The sequence below is a fragment of the Triticum aestivum genome, chromosome 1A (genome assembly GCF_018294505.1).
Source record: "Triticum aestivum cultivar Chinese Spring chromosome 1A, IWGSC CS RefSeq v2.1, whole genome shotgun sequence".
In the NCBI taxonomy this organism is placed as follows: domain Eukaryota; kingdom Viridiplantae; phylum Streptophyta; class Magnoliopsida; order Poales; family Poaceae; genus Triticum; species Triticum aestivum.
This window is the reverse complement of record NC_057794.1, coordinates 397,979,781-397,991,138: the sequence shown is the minus strand read 5'-3', so window position 1 is coordinate 397,991,138 and position 11,358 is coordinate 397,979,781.

The window sequence follows — 11,358 nt, the reverse complement described above, 5'->3', positions numbered from 1 at the left end:
GCCACGTAAAATTTGCAACAACAAAGTAGAGGACGTCTAACTTGTTTTTGCAGGGCATGTTGTGATGTGATATGGTCAAGACATGATGCTAAATTTTATTGTATGAGATGATCATGTTTGTAACCGACTTATCGGCAACTGGCAGGATCCATATGGTTGTCGCTTTATTGTATGCAGTGCAATCGCCCTGTAATGCTTTACTTTATCACTAAGCGGTAGCGATAGTCGTGGAAGCATAAGATTGGCGAGACGACAACGATGCTACGATGGAGATCAAGGTGTCACGCCGGTGACGATGGTGATCATGACGGTGCTTCGGAGATGGAGATCACAAGCACAAGATGATGATGGCCATATCATATCACTTATATTGATTGCATGTGATGTTTATCTTTTATGCATCTTATCTTGCTTTGATTGACGGTAGCATTATAAGATGATCCCTCACTAAATTATCAAAGTATAAGTGTTCTCCCTGAGTATGCACCATTGCAAAAGTTCTTCGTGCCGAGACACCACGTGATGATCGGGTGTGATAGGCTATACGTTCAAATACAACCGGTGCAAAACAGTTGCACACGCGGAATACTCAGGTTAAACTTGACGAGCCTAGCATATAACAGATATGGCCTCGGAACACGGAGACCGAAAGGTCGAGCGTGAATCATATAGTAGATATGATCAACATAGTGATGTTCACCGTTGATACTACTCCATCTCACGTGATGATCGGACATGGTTTAGTTGATATGGATCACGTGATCACTTAGAGGATTAGAGGGATGTCTATCTAAGTGGGAGTTCTTAAATAATATGGTTAATTGAACTTAAATTTATCATGAACTTAGTACCTGATAGTATCTTGCTTGTTGATTGTAGATAGATGGCCCGTGCTGTTGTTCCGTTGAATTTTAATGCGTTCCTTGAGAAAGCAAAGTTGAAAGATGATGGTAGCAATTACACGGACTGGGTCCGTAACTTGAGGATTATCCTCATTGCTGCTCAGAAGAATTACGTCCTGGAAGCACCGCTAGGTGTACCACCTGCACCAGCAAGTGCAGACATTGTCAATGCCTGGCAAACACGTGTTGATGACTACTCGATAGTTCAGAGTGCCATGCTTTACAGCTTAGAACCGGGACTTCAACGACGTTTTAAACATCATGGAGCATATGAGATGTTCCAGGAGTTGAAGTTAATATTTCAAAAGAATGCCCGGATTGACAGATATGAAGTCTCCAATAAGTTCTACAGCTGCAAGATGGAGGAGAATAGTTCTGTCAGTGAGCATATACTCAAGATGTCTGGGTACTGCAATCACTTGATTCAACTGGGAATTAATCTTCCGGATGATAGCGTCATTGACAGAATTCTTCAATCACCGTCACCAAGCTACAAGAGCTTCGTGATGAACTATAATATGCAAGGGATGGATAAGTCAATTCCCGAGCTCTTCGCAATGCTAAAGGCAGCGGAGGTAGAAATCAAGAAGGAGCATCAAGTGTTGATGGTCAATAAGACCATCAGTTTCAAGAAAAAGGACAAAGGGAAGAAGAAGGGGAACTTCAAGAAGAACAACAAGCAAGTTGCTGCTCAGGAGAAGAAACCCAAGTCTGGACCTAAGCTTGAGACTGAGTGCTTCTACTGCAAGCAGATTGGTCACTGGAAGCGGAACTGCCCCAAGTATTTGGCGGATAAGAAGGATGGCAAGGTGGACAAAGGTATATGTGATATACATGTTATTGATGTGTACCTTACTAATGCTCGCAGTAACACCTGGGTATTTGATACTGGTTCTGTTGCTAATATTTGCAACTCGAAACAGGGGCTATGGATTAAGCGAAGATTGGCTAAGGATGAGGTGACGATGCACGTGGGAAATGGTTCCAAAGTCGATGTGATCGCGGTCGGCACGCTACCTCTACATCTACCTTCGGGATTAGTATTAGACCTAAATAATTGTTATTTGGTGCCAGCATTGAGCATGAACATTATATCTGGATCTTGTTTGATGCGAGACGGTTATTCATTTAAATCAGAGAATAATGGTTGTTCTATTTATATGAGTAATATCTCTTATGGTCATGCACCCTTGAAGAGTGGTCTATTTTTGCTAAATCTCGATAGTGGTGATACACATATTCATAATATTGAAACCAAAAGATGCAGAGTTAATAATGATAGTGCAACTTATTTGTGGCACTGCTGTTTAGGTCATATCGGAGTAAAGCGCATGAAGAAACTCCATACTGATGGACTTTTGGAACCACTTGATTATGAATCACTTGGTACTTGCGAACCGTGCCTCATGGGCAAGATGACTAAAACGCCGTTCTCCGGAACTATGAAGAGAGCAACAAATTTGTTGGATATCATACATACAGATGTATGTGGTCCGATGAATGTTGAGGCTCGTGGCGGATATCATTATTTTCTCACCTTCACATATGATTTAAGCAGATATGGGTATATCTACTTAATGAAACATAAGTCTGAAACATTTGAAAAGTTCAAAGAATTTCAGAGTGATGTTGAAAATCATCGTAACAAGAAAATAAAGTTTCTACGATCTGATCATGGAGGAGAATATTTTAGTTATGAGTTTGGTCTTCATTTGAAACAATACAGAATAGTTTCGCAACTCACGCCACCCAGAACACCACAGTATAATGGTGTATCCGAACGTCGTAATCGTACTTTACTAGATATGGTGCGATCTATGATGTCTCTTACTGATATACCGCTATCGTTTTGGAGTTATGCTTTAGAGACGACCGCATTCACCTTAAATAGGGCACCATCGAAATCCATTGAGACGAAGCCTTATGAACTGTGGTTTGGTAAGAAACCAAAGTTGTCGTTTTTGAAAGTTTGGGGCTGCGATGCTTATGTGAAAAAGCTTCAACCTGATAAGCTCGAACCCAAATCGGAGAAATGTGTCTTCATAGGATACCCAAAGGAGACTGTTGGGTACACCTTCTATCACAGATCCGAAGGCAAGACTTTTGTTGCTAAATTCGAAGTTTTTCTAGAGAAGGAGTTTCTCTCGAAAGAAGTGAGTGGGAGGAAAGTAGAACTTGATGAGGTAACTGTACCTGCTCCCTTATTGGAAAGTAGTTCATCACAGAAACCGGTTTCTGCGACACCTACACCAATTAGTGAGGAAGTTAATGATGATGATCATGAAACTTTAGATCAAGTTGTTACTGAACCTCGAAGGTCAACCAGAGTAAGATCCGCACCAGAGTGGTACGGTAATCCTGTTCTGGAAGTTATGTTACTAGACCATGACGAACCTACGAACTATGAAGAAGCGATGGTGAGCCCAGATTCCGCAAAATGGCTTGAAGCCATGAAATCTGAGATGGGATCCATGTATGAGAACAAAGTGTGGACTTTGGTTGACTTGCCCGTTGATCGGCAAGCAATTGAGAATAAATGGATCTTCAAGAAGAAGACTGACGCTGACGGTAATGTTACTGTCTATAAAGCTCGACTTGTTGCAAAAGGTTTTCGACAAGTTCAAGGGATTGACTATGATGAGACCTTCTCACCCGTAGCGATGCTTAAGTCTGTCCGAATCATGTTAGCAATTGGCGCATTTTATGATTATGAAATTTGGGAAATGGATGTAAAAACTGCATTCCTGAATGGATTTCTGGAAGAAGAGTTGTATATGATGCAACCAGAAGGTTTTGTCGATCCAAAGGGAGCTAACAAAGTGTGCAAGCTCCAGCGATCCATTTATGGACTGGTGCAAGCCTCTCGGAGTTGGAATAAACGCTTTGATAGTGTGATCAAAGCATTTGGTTTTATACAGACTTTTGGAGAAGCCTGTATTTACAAGAAAGTGAGTGGGAGCTCTGTAGCATTTCTAATATTATATGTGGATGACATATTGTTGATTGGAAATGATATAGAATTTCTGGATAGCATAAAGGGATACTTGAATAAGAGTTTTTCAATGAAAGACCACGGTGAAGCTGCTTACATATTGGGCATGAATATCTATAGAGATAGATCAAGACGCTTAATTGGACTTTCACAAAGCACATTCCTTGACAAAGTTTTGAAGAAGTTCAAAATGGATCAAGCAAAGAAAGGGTTCTTGCCTGTGTTACAAGGTGTGAAATTGAGTAAGACTCAATGCTCGACCACTACAGAAGATAGAGAGAAAATGAAAGACGTTCCCTATGCTTCAGCCATAGGCTCTATCATGTATGCAATGTTGTGTACCAGACCTGATGTGTGCCTTGCTATAAGTCTAGCAGGGAGGTACCAAAGTAATCGAGGAGTGGCTCACTGGATAGCGGTCAAGAACATCCTGAAATACCTGAAAAGGACTAAGGATATGTTTCTCATTTATGGAGGTGACAAAGAGCTCATCGTAAACGGTTACGTTGATGCAAGCTTTGACACTGATCCGGACGATTCTAAATCGCAAACTGGATACGTGTTTACATTGAACGGTGGAGCTGTCAGTTGGTGCAGTTCTAAACAAAGCGTTGTGGCGGGATCTACGTGTGAAACGGAGTACATAGCTGCTTCAGAAGCAGCAAATGAAGGAGTCTGGACGAAGGAGTTCATATCCGATCTAGGTGTAATACCTAGTGCATCGGGTCCAATGAAAATCTTTTGTGACAATACTGGTGCAATTGCCTTGGCGAAGGAATCCAGATTTCACAAGAGAACCAAGCACATCAAGAGACGCTTCAATTCCATCCGGGATTTAGTCCAGGTGGGAGACATAGAAATTTGCAAGATACATACGGATCTGAATGTTGCAGACCCGTTGACTAAGCCTCTTCCACGAGCAAAACATCATCAGCATCAAGATTCCATGGGTGTTAGAATCATTATTGTGTAATCTAGATTATTGACTCTAGTGCAAGTGGGAGAATGAAAGAAATATGCCCTAGAAGCAATAATAAAGTTATTATTTATTTCCTTATATCATGATAAATGTTTATTATTCATGCTAGAATTGTATTAACCGGAAACATAATACATGTGTGAATACATAGACAAACAGAGTGTCACTAGTATGCCTCTACTTGACTAGCTCGTTGATCAAAGATGGTTAAGTTTCCTAACCATTGACATGGGTTGTCATTTGATTAACGGGATCACACCATTAGGAGAATGATGTGATTGACTTGACCCATTCTGCTAGCTTAGCACCCGATCGTTTAGTATGTTGTTATTGCTTTCTTCATGACTTATACATGTTCCTATGACTATGAGATTATGCAACCTCCGTTTACCGGAGGAACACCTTGTGTGCTACCAAACGTCACAACGTAACTGGGTGATTATAAAGGTGCTCTACAGGTGTCTCCGAAGGTACTTGTTGGTTTGACGTATTTCGAGATTAGGATTTGCCACTCCGATTGTCGGAGAGGTATCTCTGGGCCCTCTCGTAATGCACATCACTTAAGCCTTGCAAGAATTGCAACTAATGAGTTAGTTGCGGGATGATGTATTATGGAACGAGTAAAGAGACTTGCCGGTAAGGAGATTGAACTAGGTATTGATATACCGACGATCGAATCTTGGGCAAGTAATATACCGATGACAAAGGGAACAACGTATGTTGTTATGCGGTCTGACCAATAAAGATCTTCATAGAATATGTGGGAGCCAATATGAACATCTAGGTTCCGCTATTGGTTATTGACCGGAGACGTGTCTCGGTCATGTCTACATAGTTCTCGAACCCGTAGGGTCCGCACGCTTAACGTTTCGATGACAGTTATATTATGAGTTTATATGTTTTGATGTACCGAAGGTTGTTCGGAGTCCCGGATGTGATCACGGACATGACGAGGAGTCTCAAAATGGTCGAGACATGAAGATTGATATATTGGAAGCCTATGTTTGGATATCGGAAGTGTTCCGGGTGAAATCGGGATTTTACCGGAGTACCGGGAGGTTACCAGAACCCCCCGTGGACTTAATGGGCCTTAGTGGGCCTTGGTGGAAAGAGAGGAGAGGCGACCAGGGCATGGGCCGCGCCCCCTCCCCCATAGTCCGAATAGGACAAGGAGAAGGGTGCATCGCCCCCCTTCCTTCTTCTCCTCCACCTCTTTCCCCTCTCTCTCCTAGTCCAACAAGGAAAAGGGGGGAGTCCTACTCCCGGTAGGAGTAGGACTCCTCCTGGCGCGCCCCTCTCTAGGCCGGCCGCACCCCCACTTGCTCCTTTATATACAGGGGAAGGGGGCACCCCATAGACACAACAATTGGTCGTTTGATCTTTTAGCCGTGTGCGGTGCCCCCCTCCACCATAGTCCACCTCGATAATACTGTAGCGGTGCTTAGGTGAAGCCCTGCATCGGTAGAACATCATCATCGTCACCATGCCGTCGTGCTGACAAAACTCTCCCTCAACACTCGGCTGGATCGGAGTTCGAGGGACGTCATCGGGCTGAACGTGTGCTGAACTTGGAGGTGTCGTACGTTCGGTACTTGATCGGTCGGATCGTGAAGATGTACGACTACATGAACCGCGTTGTGCTAACGCTTCCGCTTTCGGTCTACAAGGGTACGTGGACAACACTCTCCCCTCTCGTTGCTATGCATCACCATGATCTTGCGTGTGCATAGGATTTTTTTTGAAATTACTACATTCCCCAATAGATTGCCCCCCTCCCGATGAGAGGAGCGTTGGTGATGACGATGGTGATGATTTCCCCCTCTTAGAGGGAAGTTTCCCCGGCAGAACAGCTCCGCCGGAGGCCTAGATTGGTTCCGCCAAGGTTCTGCCTCGTGGCAGCGGAGTCTCGTCCCGAAAGCTTGCTTATGATTTTTTCCTCATCGAAATACTCCATATAGCAGAAGATGGGCATCGGAGGGCCACTAGGGGGCCCACGAGGCAGGGGGCGCGCCCAGGGGGGTAGGGCGCGCCCCCACCCTCGTGGCCAGGGTGTGGGCCTCCTCTGGAACTTCTTGCGCTCAGTATTTTTTATATATTCTAAAAATAGCTTCTGTGAAGTTTCAGGACTTTTGGAGCTGTGCAGAATAGGTCTCTAACATTTGCTCCTTTTCCAGTCCAGAATCCCAGCTGCCGGCATTCTCCCTCTTTATGTAAACCTTGTAAAATAAGAGAGAATAGGCATAAGTATTGTGACATAATGTGTAATAACATCCCATAATGCAATAAATATCGATATAAAAGCATGATGCAAAATGGACGTATCATAGAGCGACATGAAAGTAAAATATACACTAGGGCAATTCTTGAAGAGTTTGGTCGTCAACTAATTGAAGGGATGACGTACAATGTCACAGAAGTAGAGAAGATGAGGAAATATGCCATGGTTCACAACAATGCAGCAACGAGAGAGAAATGGAATAGGGTTCAGTACAAGGTGAACATAAGCGAAGACAAAACAGAGTTTACATGTGAGTGTGGCCACTTTGAACACTGGGATGTTATGCAGCCATATTTTGAGGGTAACTTCCGTTCACATTTATATTCCTAGTAATGCTTGGTGCCATTCACCATTATTGTGCAATCTAAAAGTTTTGAAGCTATCGGTACTTGCAATGGCGCCTTCGTCTGTTGAATCTGCAAGGAGTGGCATCACTAGGAAGTCTGAAGGCGGTGGCTCTGTCGAAGAACTGGAGATTAAGGTACGAACGTTTTGCGGTTTCTAGCTTCCACTTGCCATTTCATCCCATCGCAGAAATTCTATCTGGACGGCGTTTTGCAGTCATCTGCCTCTGATACGTCTCCAACGTATCTATAATTTTTGATTGTTCCATGCTATTATATATTTTGTTTTGGATGTTAATGGGCTTTATTTTACACTTTTATATTATTTTTGGGACTAACCTATTAACCCAAGGCCCAGTGCAAATTGTTGTTTTTTTGCCTATTTCAGTGTTTCGCAGAAAAGAAATATCAAACAGAGTCCAAATGGAATGAAACCTTCGGGAGCGTGATTTTTGGAACAAACATGATCCAGAGGACTTGGAGTGGACGTCAAGCAACCAACGAGGCGGCCACGAGGCAGGGGGCGCGCCTACCCCCTGGGCGCGCCCTCCCCTCTCGTTGCCCCTCGTGGCTCAACCAACCTACTTCTTCCTTCTATATATATTCATATACCCCGAAAACATCCAGGAGCACCACAAAACCCTATTTCCACCGACGCAACCTTTTGTACCCAAGAGATCCCATCTTGGGGCCTTTTCCGGAGCTCCGCCGGAGGGGCATCGATCACGGAGGGCCTCTACATCAACTCCATGGCCCCTCCGATGATGTGTGAGTAGTTTACTTCAGACCTTCGGGTCCATAGTTATTAGCTAGATGGCTTCTTCTCTCTCTTTGGATCTCAATGCAATGTTCTCCTCGATCTTCTTGGAGATCTATTCGATGTAACTCTTTTTGCGGCGTGTTTGTCGAGATCCGATGAATTGTGGGTTTATGATCAGGTCTATCTATGAACAATATTGGAATCTTCTCTGAATTCTTTTATGCATGATTGGTTATCTTTGCAAGTCTCTTTAAATTATCAGTTTGGTTTGGCCTACTAGATTGATCTTTCTTGCAATGGGAGAAGTGCTTAGCTTTGGGTTCAATCTTGCGGTGCTCAATCCCAGTGACAGAAAGGGTAACGACACGTATTGTATTGTTGCCACCAAGGATAAAAATGTGGGGTTTATATCATATTGCTTGAATTTATCCCTCTACATCATGTCATCTCACCTAATGCGTTACTCTGTTCTTATGAACTTAATACTCTAGATGCATGCTGGATAGCGGTCAATGTGTGGAGTAACAGTAGTAGATGAAGGCAGGAGTCGGTCTACTTGTCACGGACGTGATCCCTATATACATGATCATGCCTAGATATTCTCATAATTATTCGATTTTCTATCAATTGCTCAACAATAATTTGTTCACCCACCGTAATACTTATATTATCTTGAGAGAAGCCACTAGTGAAACCTATGCCCCCCGGTTCTATTCTCCATCATATTAATCTCCCGTTATCAAATTACTCCTTGCACCATTTATTTTGCAATCTTTACTTTTTATCTTTATTATAAAAATACCAAAAATATTATCTTATCATATCTAACAGATCTCACTCTCGTAAGTGTCCGTGAAGGGATTGACAACTCCTTTTTCGTGTTGGTTGTGAGGTCCTTATTTGTTTGTGTAGGTACGAGGGACTTGCGTGTGGCCTCCTACTGGATTGATATCTTGGTTCTAAAAAACTGAAGAAAATACTTACGCTGCTTTGTTGCATCACCTTTTCCTCTTCAAGGAAAACCAACACAGTGCTCAAGAGGTAGCAGCCTCTTCTGCAATGGAGTCGGCATCGAGCGCTTGGAGTACAACACATCTGTAGGCACAAGGAGGTGAAGGAGGGGGACCATACTTTCGTTTGTTGTGTGTTGGGGTACAACTTTCTTACTAACAGAATGACTGAAGGCATTTTTAGGGAGAGGTGATCCAACGGGCTGACTATCGGCTTAGTGTGTTCAAGGAGGAGCTGGACAAGAAAGTAGTCCAATATTCCGTCGAGGAAGGATTCGTCAATCAAAATCTTGATGCCAGCGCCAAGATCAACCAAGACGGCGGTGAGTCTGATGTGGAGAATGGATCTCATGTACTGAATGCGGGGGAGAAAACTGAATCCGCTAACAAGAGGAAGTGAGAAGCATGGCATCTAAACGACGGCGTACGCAGGCGTAGTTTGGCATCAAAATCGAATGTAAAGGATGCAATCTCGCTTTTGTTTTTTTGAATTTGCACGACATGAAAGGGATGAACTGCTCGTTCGTGCCTGTCAGTTGTTTGTCCTTTAGGATTAAGTATATGTAATTCCGTGGTTAAGAAAATTTGGACTGTGTGCATGCGACGGCCTTCTCTTTGCCTGGAGCAATTAGCTCAGGTGATGGGCCTGTTTGATTAAACAATGTAGTTGCAGGTATGGTAAAATCATGTTAAATGGGTGATTGGGCCGTGGCATAATAAATGGGTGACTTTGAACGGCTCAGGCAGGCTCAGAAATATGTTTGAGCCGTGTTCGGAGAACCTGATCCACAAGCACAACGTGACGGCCGTCGCATTCATTGCATCGGGGGACTGGCATATTTCTACAAATATACGGTAAGGGAATACATCTTGGAGCACAGATCCACATGCAAACTTATGGTGTGGATATCAGGATCAGCTGAGCTCGGCTCAGAAACTGATATCCGACACATGAAGTACTATGTAAGCTACACTCATGACTAGATTTTTTTTAGGGGTAAGGCCTAATTTTAGTCCTCATAATCTACAGAGAGCGGGATAATGTTTACATCATGTGGTTGGTCAAACCACACATAACGCCCAAAGGATAAATTAAGAGTAAATCTAGCTAAACTATGAGCTTCTATCTTACTATCCCGGCCTTCAAAAATAGAACTACAAGAAAAAGCAGTAGAGCGAGCTTTGATCTCGCTTATGATTGCTCCGTGTTTGCCATGAGAACCTTGAATAATATCCTGAACTATTTGTTTTGCATCTGACGCTACCACGAACTGATGTAGCAGGAGGTCTTCAGCTGCACAAAGTGCTTCCCTGCACGCCATCCCTTCAAGTATGACGCTCATGACTAGATTAAGCAGGGGTCCGCGTCATGATATATGCACGGTCGGGCCTAGGCCATGACAAAAGGTGTTGCGGCCTAGGGCCCATAAAAATAAGGGCCCAATATATCCGCATACTTAAATAACATGCAAAAAAAGGATTTGCAGAACAAGAAATCAACATGGTCAGGGTGCAGATGCCACCCTCCTTGGTGCACTTCACCACATTGTATTTATTCAGTAGTTATTTATAGTTGGGTGTATTATAAGCATTATTTGCATCGTATAATCACATATAGATGGTGTACTGAGCCCACTAGATTCAATATTCACAGGCTGAATGAACAAATGTTAAATAACATGATTTATTAAGCACTAGTAATTAACTCCATGATCGATGCACTGTTGGCCAATAAACCAACCTTTCTGCCTTCGTTGAGCTCGAGATCAAGGTAGTCCCGGAGCACCTCCTTGACTTGCTCGGCCAATGGACTCCATCTCTGCAGAGGACAGGGGATCATAGCAGTTGAGATCGATGAGAATCTCTTTCATTAACTTAGAACCTTCTTGTTCGACTTAGATCGTTGCTGCTTAATTTGATTGGTGAGCTCCCTCAGTGGCGAAGATAGGGGGACGGGAGCCATCTCCCCCCTAACACTATTGTGTTAAGCCTAATATGCATGTGGTGCATTCTAACTAGCTGGCCCTCCCTAACATGGATTCACTACACTCTGGCCGTCCTCAATCTATTTTTCCTGGCTCCGCCACTGAACT